This window comes from Mytilus galloprovincialis, chromosome 11 (assembly GCF_965363235.1).
Source record: "Mytilus galloprovincialis chromosome 11, xbMytGall1.hap1.1, whole genome shotgun sequence".
NCBI classification, from domain to species: Eukaryota; Metazoa; Mollusca; class Bivalvia; order Mytilida; family Mytilidae; genus Mytilus; species Mytilus galloprovincialis.
This window is the reverse complement of record NC_134848.1, coordinates 15,272,936-15,288,363: the sequence shown is the minus strand read 5'-3', so window position 1 is coordinate 15,288,363 and position 15,428 is coordinate 15,272,936. Positions and strand designations below refer to the sequence as shown.

The following is a 15,428-nucleotide window of genomic DNA, read 5'->3' as shown; positions in this document are numbered from 1 at the left end:
GCCCCTTTATAAATGGAAAAATTGCTGAATATTTCGTGTCCGTTCTCTAACTTAGGTTTGCCTCAACCAAATGTCATGAAACACTATACTTATTTATACCACAAGTACAAATTTGGGTAGCGGTATTTTTACCGATCATGATTTAAGTCCCTTTACAACTTTGTATGATTTCCAAGCTATGGGGGCATCATCTGTGTCCCATGGACACATTCCCCATTTATTTTGGGCCCTTTTTCTCTATTCTTTATATTCTTTGTCCATTATTCTTTATGGTCAAGGAGACAACTATCCACCAGAAGAAATCAAATGGTCAAGATAAAAGCATTTATAGGTAACTGTACGACGACCTTCAGCAATAACAAAGAAAAAAAGAAAGAAAAATGTGAATAAATTCAATCAATCAACTAACGAGCAAATTTATACAATATAATTTACAAGAAACATGTATGACAGAACCAACGACAAACGCTTAATTACAGGCCCTTGACATGGGACAGTCTCTTATCAATATGTAGCGGTGTTAAACATGTTGCATAGCGCTAAATCCTTCCCTAACCAGGGACATTGTTGGTACATCACATCATACAAACAAACTATTAAAATCAGTTGCAGTATAAATCGGTATATGCACAAATAAACCAACTAACATAAAAACAGTAGACACTAAGGGACAACATCAAAAGATCAATGTAAGATAAAAAACTTAATTCAAATAGTTTGAAGGTAGGGTTGAATGCTGCAAGATTTGCTTATCCAACATTGATTTTTACATATATCCATATGGGTCAATCAATTTTTACCAAATTAAGTTAAAGAGGGGGAGGGCTGGGGGTCAATTAAAAAACTATATGAATTAAGTTTTTTTTTTATCCTTCATTGAACTTTTGATGTGGTCCATAAGTACCGATATGAGAGTAGCAGCAGTTACTAAAAGATATTTGAAATTTAATCACTTACAACAAAAAAAAAAATAATCATGTTTTCTCGGACAAAAGTATCAATCAAGGCACATCATACGGATTTAGTATGAGGACGTCATAAACGGTATGAGAAACGCATGACTGTGCAATGACACCCATTTTCCAGTGACATCCTAATTGTATACCCTTCATGATGGTTGATCATTTGTCGCATGACCTATTGTATTAATTGTTTATTGGTCGTCATCCTGATCATGCATGAAATGTTTGCCACTGGACGTTATGCAAAAACAATTAATCAAATACAATGACTGCATTATGTCATTACGAATGTATGGTTATACCAATCGATATTACTAGAATAACGAGTTACAATGTGTTAGCCGATCGGCATTGCGTAAAACGACGAATCAAAGAATTCAACTGTATAAACAACTAAAAAGGAGAGCCAGCCTTAATTTAAATACTCTTTTAAAAAAAATCTTAATTTGAAAATTAAAAAAAACTAAATTTCAAAAAGGGAACTTGTAAATACATTCTTTCATAAAATATTTTTGTACTAAAATATAGAAGCGAAAACCCTCATCCGAGCGGAAAATTTCTGTGTTGAAGACCCATTGACGGCCCTGTGCTGTTTTCTGCTCTTTGGTCGGTTTGTTGTCTCTTTGACACGATCCTCGTTTCCATTCTCCTCAATTTTGGAAATGCAAAAAGGGTTATTGAATACTATGTATATCTTGTAGTGCAAATGAATTACAATCCAGGCAATAGATAAGTACTAGGTGTTTAAATTGAGCCACGGATCTCGCGATGTCGCGAGTGTAATCTCAGTGGCGGATCAAAGGGGGCGGGGTCCTGGGGTTGGAACCCCCCTTTTTTGGACGATCTATGCATTTGAATGAGAGCATATAGTTGGAATCCCCCTTTACTCTGGGTTGGGAACCCCCCTTTTAAAAATGGCTGGATCCGCCCCTGAATCTAGTTGTATGATACTATTTAACATGTATATCGTTTGTTTTTACCTGCTCAAAACTTGAACAAATTATGAACAGTAATAGCAAAATACTTAAGTAAGGGATATTTTAATCACTTATTTCAGAACCATTTCTTAATTCCCTGAAAAAGTACATACACTGGCAATTATAACAAAAAAATTGTAAGGGTTCCGCGGAACCCAGTGTCTCGCCTACTTTTGCGCGTAGTCACAGGCTCAACATAAATGAGGAAGAATATAATAAAAATGTTCCTCTAGATACTATCTTTTGATTGTAAGAAGCTTCTGTCAAAGTTTGGTAAAAATCCAGGATAGTTTATGTATCTAATAAATGTGTTAAAAACTTTGCCTGCAGACTGCAAGTAGTGTTAACTGGAAGAAAAACTAAGTCTATTTATAAGTAGAATATAGAAAAACAGGAACGAAATTTTAACAAAATTTTCTTCTTGATACTAGCTTTTGATCATAAACAAGCTTCTGTCCAAGTTTGGTACAAATCTAGGATAGTTTAAGAAAATTATTAAAATTTTAAAAACTTTAACCACAGAGTGAATGCAATGTTTCCTGGCAGAAAAATTAAGTCCATTTATAAGTAAAATACGGAAAAAGAGGAATTAATTTTTACAAAAATTTACTTCTTGATACTATCTTATGATCATAAACCAGCTTCTGTCCAAGTTTAATAAAAATCCAGGATAGTTTAAGAAAGTTATTAAAATTTTAAAAACTTTAACCCTAGATTGAATGTTATGTTAACTGGAAGAAAAACTAAGTCCATTTATAAGTAAAATACGGAAAAACAGGATATTTTTTCACAAAATTTACTTCTGGATACTATCGTATGATCATAAACCAGCTTCTGTCCAAGTTTAATAAAAATCCAGGACAGTTTAAGAAAGTTATTAAAATTTTAAAAACTTTAACCCTAGATTGAATGTTATGTTAACTGGAAGAAAAACTAAGTCCATTTATAAGTAAAATACGGAAAAACAGGATATTTTTTCACAAAATTTACTTCTGGATACTATCGTATGATCATAAACCAGCTTCTGTCCAATTTTAATAAAAATCCAGGATAGTTTAAGAAAGTAATTAAAATTTTAAAAACTTTAACCCTAGAGTGAATGTTATGTTAACTGGCAGAAAAACTAAGTCCATTTATAAGTAAAATACGGAAAAACAGGATATTTTTTCACAAAATTTACTTCTGGATACTATCGTATGATCATAAACCAGCTTCTGTCCAAGTTTAATAAAAATCCAGGACAGTTTAAGAAAGTTATTAAAATTTTAAAAACTTTAACCCTAGAGTGAATGTTATGTTAACTGGCAGAAAAACTAAGTCCATTTATAATAAAATACGGAAAAACAGGATATTTTTTTCACAAAATTTACTTCTGGATACTAACTAAGGATCATAAACAAGCTTCTGTCCAAGTTTGGTAGAAATCCAGGATAGTTTAAGAAAGTTATTAAAATTTCAAAAACTTTAACCACAGAGTGAATATAACGATGACGCAGACGACGGAATGTAGGATCGCTAAGTCTCGCTTTTTCAACTATACTTAAAACATGTAATCAGTGTAAGGTGTACTTGTCCGTCTGGCAGTGTTCATCTGATATTGACCTCATTTTCATGGTTCATTGATCAAAATGAATGTTAAGTTTTCCTGGTTTAGAAAAGAGAATAGTTGTTTGTTAAAATGTCAAGAAAAGAGAAAATGGGTTGTTAAAATATAAAGAATAGAAAATGATGGAGTGCTAAAATATAAAGAATAGAAAATGATGGAGTGCTAAAATATAAAGAATAGAAAATGATGGAGTGCTAAAATATAAAGAATAGAAAATGATGGAGTGTTAAAATATAAAGAATAGAAAATGATGGATCAGTGCTAAAATATAAAGAATAGAAAATGATGGAGTGCTAAAATATAAAGAATAGAAAATGATGGAGTGCTAAAATATAAAGAATAGAAAATGATGGAGTGCTAAAATATAAAGAATAGAGAATAACATGAATCCTTAAACACAGCAGAACATTTAAAATTTACCTTTCACAGATTTTTTTCTCTCTCGGAAATTGTTAAAATTGATATGTGAGGCTCCACGCTAAAGGAGTGAACAATAATGTTAAGGGAAATGTGAGAACGAGATCATATGATTTATTATTCATGTATTAGCATCTGTCATATTAATTAATGTTTGTAAAACGAAACTTCCTCCAATGAAGGAGGAGCTCATAATTAGAGTGTCATGTTTTGAGTCAATATTCAGTAAAAATAATAGTGATTATAATAGAACATATATACAGACGCACAGAAATGATTCAAGCAAGTATCACTTATGACTACGGGTTATGAATGTGATTTTAATTAGAGTATTGCTACACGTTTGTCATGTTAATTGAGTATTGTCTGTTTTTTGGTATTCCGTCTAAATATTGGCTGTAAATATAAAAATTACACAAACATATAGATACAATATACATGATATATAGGCCGCAGGAAGGAGTCAATTGCAATTTGTAAAACGAATCTTCCTCCAATGAAGGAGGAGCTCATAATTAGAGTGTCATGTTTTTGAGTCAAATTGAATACTCAGTACAAATAATGTGATAAGTGATTATAATTGGACATACATACGCACAGAGGTAGGAGTCATTATTGTAACTGTTAAACGAATCGTCCTCTTAATTGACAGAGTCACAGAGATACATATAGATAGTAGACAGGTACGTAGGAGTCATTATTGTAACTGTTAAACGAATCTTCCTCCTAATTACAGCGGATTCCATTGAGTGTGTAGTAATGTAATATCTTTGGTTTGCTTGCTTGCTTGCTTGTTAGCTGAACCGTGAAGTCATTATTAGGTTAGGTATACTACCCTTCTTTCGAAGTAGCATAGTCCAACAGACAAATCGATTAGTTTTCTGTTGGACTAGTATATTCTCAAAGTAGGGTAGTTTAATTATCCCAACAATGACTTCACAGTTCAGCTAACAAGCAAGCTAACCAAAGAATTACCTTTGGCTACACACTCAATGGAATGCTCTGTAACAGACTCACAGAGATACATATAGATAGTAGGTAGGTGGAAGTCATTATTGTAACTGTTAAACGAATCTTCCTCTCAATTAACAGACTCGCAGAGATACAGATAGATAGAAGGCAGGTAGGAGTCATTATTGTAACTGTTAAACGAATCTTCCTCCTAATTAACAGACTCACAGAGATACATATACTAAGATAGTAGGCAGGTAGGAGTCATAATTGTAACTGTAAAACAAATCTTCCTCTTAAGACGGAATCACATAATGTAATGTTGGTAATATAACTTGAAATAAAGAGATGTGGTATGATTGCCAATGAGACAACTATCTATCATAGATCAAATGAAGCGGATGTAAGAATTTATAGGCCACCATACGACATTCAACAATGAAAAACCCATACTAGCTCAACTTATGAAAAGGAGTTTAATCTCATTGAACATAAAGCCCGGGTCTGCCAACTCACCCCACTGAGTGATGACAAAAAAAAATAAACCGTATCATAGTAAATTAAGACCTGCTAACTCGCCCTACTTATGAAAAGGAGTTTAATTCCGACAAAAAAAAGGTCTGCCAACTCGCCCTCTAATGAAAAGGAGTTTAATCCCTTTGAATAAAGGTCTGCCAACTCGCATCACTTATGAAAAGGAGAATAAAATCTTACTACATTAAAGACTACAAATTCGCCCATCTTGTGAAAAGGTGTTAAAGAATAAAATCTTGAAGCATTAGTGAAGGGCTACCAACTCGCCTCACTTATGTAAAGGAGTTTTAATCCCGACAAAAAAAGGTCTGTTTAATGGGTACTTATAAAGTGAGAAACGGAATCGAAACGAAACGAAACGAAATATAACGAAACGAAACGAAATACAACGAAACGAAACGAAATATAACGAAACGAAACGAAATGAAAAAATGAAAAATGAAGAAACGAAATACAACGAAATAAACGAAATAGGCCTATATATAATATATCTTTTACATTGTTATAGGAGGTTAGGATTTTGATTTTAAAAAGGTGGTGTAATTAATCGTTTTTTTTTTATTCCAAGTTCAGAGTCCAAGTTAAGGGGGCTACCATTTGATTTTTTTGGGGGGGGGGGGGGGGTGGAGAGGGCTATGATGAAATTAAAAAAAAACCTGCAGGACAGGGATTTGAGTATAAATAAGGCAAGACAGGATTGTTTAGTAAAAAAGAAGGCAGGATGAGCAACTGGGCAAAAAAAAACGGGATAAATTTATATAAAAAGGCAGGACCAAATATAGTGAAAAATAAAAAGGTAGGACAGAGATTACAACTAAATAAAATGCAGGACAAAAAATTTAGCCTAGCCCATAAAAATCAAATGGTATCTCCCTAAGTTTGAATTGGAGAAGTTGTATTTGACAAGACATTAAAAATGTGAAATGCTAACGGCGGACGAGTAGCCATAACGAAACCTAAATTGAACTGAAAAAGAGATCTGAGGTGAACGTTCTGTGTTACTCCCTTTTTACCAAACATGAATTTGAATGGAGATATAAATTTGGAATGTTTTTCTCCTGGGTTGGAGACCCCTTCAATCTTTTGAAAATGACTGGATCCGCTGCTGACGTCGATGAGAAAGAAAATCAACATACCTAGATGGTCAGAAAGAGTCCACCATGTTTTAAGTGATTAACAAATATCTACATCGTGTTGCAAGCAATATATCTCAATATAGATATATTGAAACATCTTACTGACAGCAATTCGGACTTGTGTGTAGATTAAACCAATATCTTTGGTTAAGTTGCTTTCAAACTGAACCATGAAATCATTACTTTTGAGTGTAGTTACTTTTGAAAGTAGTTTAGTCCGACATATAGACAACATTCTGTTCATCAGACTAGACTACTCTAAAGGGCGGGTGGGTTCGTTTGAATTGTTTTACATTTATCATTTCGGGCCTTTTATAGCTGACTATGCGGTATGGTCTTTGTTCATTGTTGAAGGCCGTACGGTGACCTATATTTGTTAATAACTGTGTCATTGGGTCTCTTGTTGTCTTATTGGCAATCTCAACACATCTTTTTTGTATGTACAAAATCTTTCCTTTCCCTGAAATCTAGTAGAACAATTGCTTAAAGTATCTCTGAAACAAACTCAGTGACATGACAAAAATTGGACTTTGACCAATGAACCATGAAAATCAGGTCAAGGTCAGATGACATTTTTTAAACGGCAATTTTCATCTTATTAGCATCATATAAACCAAATTATTGATAAAGTACATCCCTTATAATGAACTATAGAAATGGGGTCCAAGTCAGATGATACCTGTTATTTGAATACACCAAATATAGTGCACCTAATGCTTAAAATATAGGCGATATGGATTTGACCACGAAAACTTAACACTGACGTGCATGCAGATTTTACAAGATACTTAATTGTGTATATTTTGTATGCCTGCACCTGTCCTGGATTATTTAGGAGCCTGTTGTTCATGTGGTTGTTGTAGTTCATATGTGTTTTCTGTTTCTCGTTTTGTATATATTGTATTGTGTCGCGGATCATACATATTCTGAAGTGTTGATATTGTTTAAATCGCGTCTTTTTCATAGAGTTAATATTTTATAGCGTCTTTTTATTTTATAATGTTTAACTTCTGTCTAAGGTTAGGTTCAAGGTTGGCGAGCCTGTTAAACTGTTTAAACCAGATGCATATTCAATACTACTGTCAGTAACCTGTTGTTCAGTGGTTGGTGTGGTTCATAGGTGTTTCTCGTTTTCTATATTTTGATTTACTTGTTTAAAGTTTGTATTCAATGGCAATTTTGGGGACTTTATATGTAGCTTGCTGTTTAGTGTTAGCAAAGACTCTGTGTTCAAATCGATGCTCATTGAACTGTTAACTTAAAATGCATTGCGACTTGGATGGAGAGTTGTCTCATTGGCACTCAAACCACATCTTAATTATAGCGTTGGTTTCCTGTTTAAATAGTTTTACATTGGTCATTTTTGACCCTTTATATCTTGTTCGGTGATTGTTCATGAGTTCGTATTGAAAGGCCGTACTCTAACCTATAATTGCTAAGTTAAACTACACTGTGGCGTGGATAGAGTTGTCTCATTCGCACTCATACAACATTTTCTGTTTAAAATCAAAATCCTAACCTCCTAAAACAATGTAAAAGATATATTTTATATAGGCATATTTCGTTTATTTCGTTGTATTTCGTTTCTTCATTTTCCATTTCGTTTCGTTTCTTAATTTTTTCATTTCGTTTCGTTTCGTTTCGTTGTATTTCGTTGCGTTTCGTTGTATTTCGTTTCGTTTCGTTATATTTCGTTTCGTTTCGTTTCGATTCCGTTTCTCACTTTATAAGTACCCCTGTTTAATCCCATTGAATATCCAACTCGGCCGACTATTGAAAAAACCAATTTGAACCGTAATAAATTAAACCAATTAGCCATACTTAAGAAATACAATTAATCTGATGAAAACCTTAGAAATGCTTCTTACTTATTTACTACTTTTCAGTCGAAGAGGTAAATACCAGCCTTTCTCGTGTTTCTGTGACCAAGGCCTTCACGGTGTAGTAATTACTATACAAATCCTTGCTGTGACGTACGATGTTATTATTATTACCATTGTAACTGAGACGAGGTGGGATTCGTTGGGATTTTACCCTTTTTATAAGTATAGCGAGCTAGCCATACAAAGTTAAAAGGGAAAATAACCCTTTTTCGTAAATGGGGTGAGTTGGTGAAGAGTAGGGCGATTCGGTATGGGGCGATTTTGCAGTGTGGCAAGTCTTGCTTTCATCATGATAATTTTGGTTTCTTTCCCTTGACTTATTTTCCCCTTGAAGAGAAAAGCAACATTTATACATGTATGTAAGTTTATAAATAAACAACGCCATATCTTATTTTTTTTACTAGCTGAATTGGTGAAAATACTATAAGGATAACACCAATGCAGACACGAAAACTGAAAAAACCTTGTTTAGACATATTTGGTACATGTATTTTGAGACCGTAAATAACATATAATTTTCCATCAGTCCATTGGATGTAATTGTTGGATGTGTACGGATTGATAATTGCGTCTTAGATGCATGATTTTCTTATCAGTTAAAAATCATAGTTATTAATAAGGATCCAAGGTATCAAGGGGCCTAAGTGGCCAAGTGGTCTAAGTACAATGTAGTTACTAAGTGTAATCAGTAGTCAACACTGGAGTTGTGAGTTCGAACCTCGCTCATGCGGGGCCACTTCTTCTTCTTCTTCTTTATTCTTTCCCACACTATCTGGAGTACCACTACTTTTGTAGTGTAGCACGGATAAGCAACTGATTGATACTGTAAGCAACTGTGTGCATGTGCAGGAATATTGTACAGTGAATATGATCAGTGCACAAACCAGTATTATTTCGCCGAAAATATATTGTTCAAGATACTGGTGTAAAGGATATCAACACAGCCTGGCGTACCCACCACCAATTTACAACGCAACGGCAGTTGGTCTTATCCAAAATGAGCTAAGGCTGCGATCCCAGCTCAGGGTGCTCAATTAAAACATAAAACTTGAGTGTTTTTAAAATAACTTGATGTCAAATCACTTTTGTACACGTGCAGCAAACTGTTCCCCTGCATCACCAAACTATATACATTTGTACTGCATTTAAGGCACACATGACATGTTATTTCAATTATACACTAATCAATGTATATTACTTTAAAAGTTCATGCACTGTGGCATATATACTAAAATCTAAAATCACTTCATGTACCACCAAATTATCAATGTTACTGTGACAGTTTGTAACTCAGCATATAACTCAACTTTCTATTGTTCATTCTAAATTAAACCAATATGCACATCTTTATTGGTACTTCTCTTAAGTCTCCTTACACTGCACCAGTAGCCTTATATCTCCTACTTCACTAAAAAAACACACAACAAGTTAAGTTAAGGGAGAAAATCAGTAGCTTACACTCAACTCCAACCTTAATTGACTAGGATTGTCAGTTTTCATGTCTAAGTTTAAGTGTATATAATTTTAATTTACTAGAAACTTATATGTGTGCGACAAACTTTTATAACTCATTATCTGGAAATAATTCCAATGAGAAGGTGTTCCACAATTGGAATTAAATACGTATAGAATTTTAACGGGAAAAGGGTGAGATTTTAACTCCCGCCGGAAGAATCACATGTATATTGTTACTTGAACTTAAGAAGATAGTTGTCTCATAACTTATTTGACAATTGTATATAGTTTGATGACGACCATTTGATATTGGGGGTTGGTGGGGGGGGGGGGGAGGAGGGGGGGGGGGGGGGGGCAGGAGGATTTGGAAAATAAATAACTCAGCCCTGATAATCACAAAAATAAATGGTTTGTTCTGTGGTACATGTAGTTTGAAAATAAATTACCTGATTTGCAATGTATTGGGGTGTCATTATAAAATTTAGTCCTGGTATCTGTGATGAGTTTATTATACCCCCGCTTTAAAATTATACCCCCGCTTTAAAAAAGGGGGGGTATACTGTTTTACCTCTGTCTGTCCGTCAGTCCGTCCGTCCATCAGTCCGTCAGTCCGTCCGTCCGTCAGTCAGTCCGTCCCACGAAACTTTCGTCACATTTTTCTCAGGAACTACACATCCACCCTTTCTGTAATTTGGTATCAACATTTATATATGTCAGCCATACCGTGTGATGCGTTTTCAGATTCATCACTTGACAACTTCCTGTTTACCGAACACTTGTCTGATTTTACACATTATAGCCAAGTTGAAAATTTTCGTCACATTTTTCTCAGGAACTACAATACAAGGATTTCTGAAATTTGGTTTCAGGATTTATATAAGTCAGCTATACCGTGTGATGCGTTTTCAGATTCATCACTCGACAACTTCCTGTTTACCGAACACTTGTATGATTTTACACATGATAGCCAAGTTGAAAATTTTCGTCACATTTTTCTCAGGAACTACAATACAAGGATTTCTGAAATTTGGTTTCAGGATTTATATAAGTCAGCTATGCCGTGTGATGCGTTTTCAGATTCATCACTCGACAACTTCCTGTTTACCGAACACTTGCATATTTTTACACTATTAATATTATCCACTTGCGGCGGGGGTATCATCAGTGAGCAGTAGCTCGCAGTTTCACTTGTTTATATTGTTTTAGAGTTTTGCCTCTTTACAAATGGAAGAATTGCTTAATTATTCGCTTCCATTCTCTTCCTTAAAGATACTATTATATGTATGGTTGCATCAACCATACATGTTATGAGACTTATAGACAATTGTTATTACCACAAAACTCAGATTAAGTACAAGATAGATTTACTTTTACCGATCTTCAGTTATGTCCCTTAATAAATTTAAGGTTTGAATTGTGGTGGCAATACTATTTAACTGTTCTAGAGTTATGTCACTTTACTGTCACGGAAGCACATATTAAGTTAACTTTTGTTATTTTTTTTTTATAGATCTACTAGTCTTACAAGAACCCACATATACTGCCTAGTAATAGGATGTACGAGGTAGAGGATTTAGTCACAATCAATGATACTATTACGAGACACATAAGAACAGAGACTGATAATATACATCATAAATGTGAGGTTTGTACGAGAGAATTTAGTCTAAAGAGTGACTTAACAAAACATGTTAGAACACATATTGATAAAAAACCTTACAAATGTGATGTTTGTGGTAGAGATTTTTCCAGAGGTAGTTTCCTAACTAGACACATGCTAATACATACTGGAGATAAACCTTATGACTGTGATGTATGTGGTAAAAGGTTTGGTCAGGATAGCAATTTACAGAGACACATGAGAACACATACAGAGACACGTGCAGGAGATGATAAACGTCATGACTGTGATGTATGTGGTAAAAGTTTTAGTCAATATTGTACTTTACAGACACATATGAGAACACATTCAGATGATAAACCTCATGACTGTGATGTATGTGGTAAACAGTTTAGTCTATATGCTTCTTTACAGAGACACATGAAAATACATACAGGTGATAAACCTCATGAGTGCAATTTGTGTGGTAAAAGATTTATTCAACATGGTAGTTTACAGATACACATGAGAATACATACTGGTGATAAACCTCATGAGTGTGATTTATGTGATCAACAGTTTAATCAGCTGAGTAGTTTACAGATTCACATGAGAATACATACAGGTGATAAACCTCATGACTGCGATGTATGTGGTAAAAGGTTCAGTGAGCAGAGTAATTTACAAATTCACATGAGAACACATACAGGCAATAAACCTCATGACTGTGATGTATGTGGTAAACGGTTTACTCAGCTTGTTAGCTTACAAATTCACATGAGAATACATACAGGCGATAAACCTCATAACTGTAATTTATGTGGTAAAGGGTTTAGTCAGCTTGGTAATTTACAAAGACACACAAGAACGGTTCACACATGACACATACATTGACATACAGGTGATATTAAGCGACATGAGTGTCATGTTTGCGGTAATGTCAGTTAAACAATATACACAATAAAGGGTTCAAAATCAAGATTGTAATTTACATAGACATGTGAAAATTAGAGTCACTGATGAGTCTTACAAAACTATAATCCTGGTACCTTTGATAACTATTGTAATAAATTTTAATGTATTATTTACCTGCTGTATATTAATTCTTTGATTTTACATATCCATCCCATGCATTTGATCTATTATATGTATTCAAATCCATTTTAACTCCCGTATCTTATTCTATGTACATGTACATGTAAGATATGAGATGTACATAATTATAGGTCAAAATACAGTCTTCAACACAGTCTTCAAATCAGAGCTTTGGCTCACACTAAACAGCAAGCCATATCAAGGACCTTAAACTGACTAGTGTAAAACCATTCAAACAGGAAATTAAACCAACGGTCTAATCTATATAACAAAATCGTAAGGGTTACACAGTGTCTTGCCTTCTTTTGCTGTTAATCACAGGCTCAACAAAAATGAGGAAAAAAATCAATAAAATATTTTTCTCGATACTATCTTTTGATTTTAAGAAGTTGTTTTATCATGATACTTTACAACATGTGTTTAATCGTGATACTTGACAAGGTACCTTAAGTTGGAATGATGTGTTTAATCCTGATATTTGTAAAGGTACCTTAAGTTTGGTGGATGTGTTTAATCATGATACTTGGTAAGGTACTTTCAGTTGTGTTGATGTGTTTAATCGTGATACTTGACAAGGTACCTTATGTTTTGAGGATGTGTTTAGTCCTGATATTGGTCAAGGTACCTTAAGTTGTGTTGATGTGTTTAATCCTGGCACATTACACGTTACATTATGTATTGATGTGTTTGATCATAAAGCTTGACAGGGTACCATCAGTTGTGCATTGATCCGTACTAAAACTTATTCAACTACGATTTAAAACCGGGGAAGATAACTCCCAATACAAAAATGTTCACATAGCAAATTCAAATTAATAGCAATCTTTACCATCAATGTTCACAAACACTTTGATTCAGAATGGACAACTGATTGATTTTTGGTGTTTAACGCCACTTTCGTCACTCTTTGCTATATCGTAGTGGCCAATATTTATTGGTGGAGGAAGACCAAATACCCTGAAAGATAAACACAATTATTCGGTGGAAAAACTTGCTATCATAAAAGAATATTGAATGGATATGGGGTATCTATGATATATATGACATGAAATATACATTTAATAAGTATGGGCACAGTAAAAGACACAAAAAGCAATGGAACAGCGCTTTTTTTCCTATTTTTCATCTTAAAGTCACACTGAGGCCTCACTCAAATTCAAAGTCAACAATACTCCGGCGTTGTTTTTTTAGGTTATTTCTAAAAATTTGGGACAACTGACTGCCTATAACGAAATGTTTCAAAATCTGCTTTTATAAAAATTGAATAAAAAAAGTTATGTTTTTGTCTAAGGGGGGGGGCTATGGGGGTTTTTTTTCTGGACAAAAACAAGCTATTTTTTTAGCGACAAGTCGAAAACAATTTTTTTCTTTCAATTTTAGCATTACATTTAGTGGCAGCTGAGGGTGAAACAAACAATTTTTTTTTCTCAGAATCAAAAACAAATTATTTTTTTCTCCAAAAACTGGAAACAAACTTTTTTTTCAAAAAAAAACCATAGCCCCCCCCCCCCCCCCCCCCCCCCCCCCCCCAGAAAATCAAATGGTTGCTGCCTAAATCGTAGATACACTTTGCGGATCACTTCAAAAATTTCTATGTAGGATGAAAAAAAAATAATAATTTACATAGATTTTTCCAAGACTCGCCACTTTGATGTATAATGGAGCTACCATTTGATTTTAAGGAGTGTAGTATCATAAAGGGTGTTTCCTTTCTTGTTAGTATAGCTGCTGAATGTCCAGTGGCAAATAGTTTACGCATATTCAGGACGCGCATATTCAGGACGAGAACAAATTACATTATGAAACCACATACAACAGGAAAGTCCAGTAATTGGGGTCGACCATAATGGAAATTTGGTCTTCCAATGGAACACCAGGGTAAAATTTGATATGCACAGAAATTTAAACTTTAGGGGTCCTTAATTTGCAGAGAGACTTGGACTCTCTTTACATTCTTCTTTGTCAAGGGTTTTACTGACGATCGGAAGAAGACTTAACAAAGTCGGATCATATTTATCCTAGTCACCCTTGTGGTTCCTCAACATGAATATAGATTGACTGGCAAAAATATATGCGACAAAGTATATGTAAGAAGATGTGGCATGAGTGCCAATGAGGCAACTCTTAATCCAAGTCAAAATGTGTAAAAGTAGACCATTATTGGTCAGAGTACGTACTTCAACGCGAAAACCTTGGCTCACATCGGACTGCTAACTATAAAGGGTTCTAAAAATTACTAAAGAAAACCATTCAAACGGGAAAACCATATCATCGATCTCATCTGTCCAAATATTGAAGAAGAAAAAAAACAGACAAAAGAGAAACACTTATGAACCTCATCAACAAACGACTACTGAACATCATGTTCCTGGTTGAAGATATGTGCATAAAATTGCTGCGGGTTTAAGGGCTTTTATCAATAGTGTAACATCACAACATATATAGAAAGACTCATATTCCCCATTTCCATTTTCAATTTCACATTATGAAGTATCAATTAAAATGGCTTAACTCAATCAAAAGAAAAATTTACACAATTGAACATACAGTGAAAATAAGTTGGAATGTTTTATCATGAAGCGTGTTTCCTTAACTGCTACAACAATTGATTAATCAGTTAGTATAGTTGTCCAGTGGCAAGTAGTTTACGCGGCATGTTCAGGAAAAAAAGAAATTACATTGTACCAATACAGAGGGGGGATAGGACCTTTATCGGGACTCCGGGATCGGATGTTTTTAAGCTCGGGATTTCGGGATTGACCCTTTCGGGATCCGGGAACCTTTTTTTCGGATTTTGGGATGTCGGGATTTG

General features: G+C 34.3%; 1 long non-coding RNA gene across 1 annotated transcript; it reads left to right on the top strand.

The window, feature by feature from the left end:
* Nucleotides 1–8,325: 8,325 nt before the first annotated feature.
* LOC143051715 (uncharacterized) lies at nt 8,326–11,618 on the top strand. The gene is made up of 2 exons (XR_012970877.1): nt 8,326–8,821; nt 11,432–11,618. It is a non-coding gene; the product is annotated as an uncharacterized LOC143051715 (long non-coding RNA).
* The last annotated feature ends 3,810 nt before the right edge of the window (nt 11,619–15,428 follow it).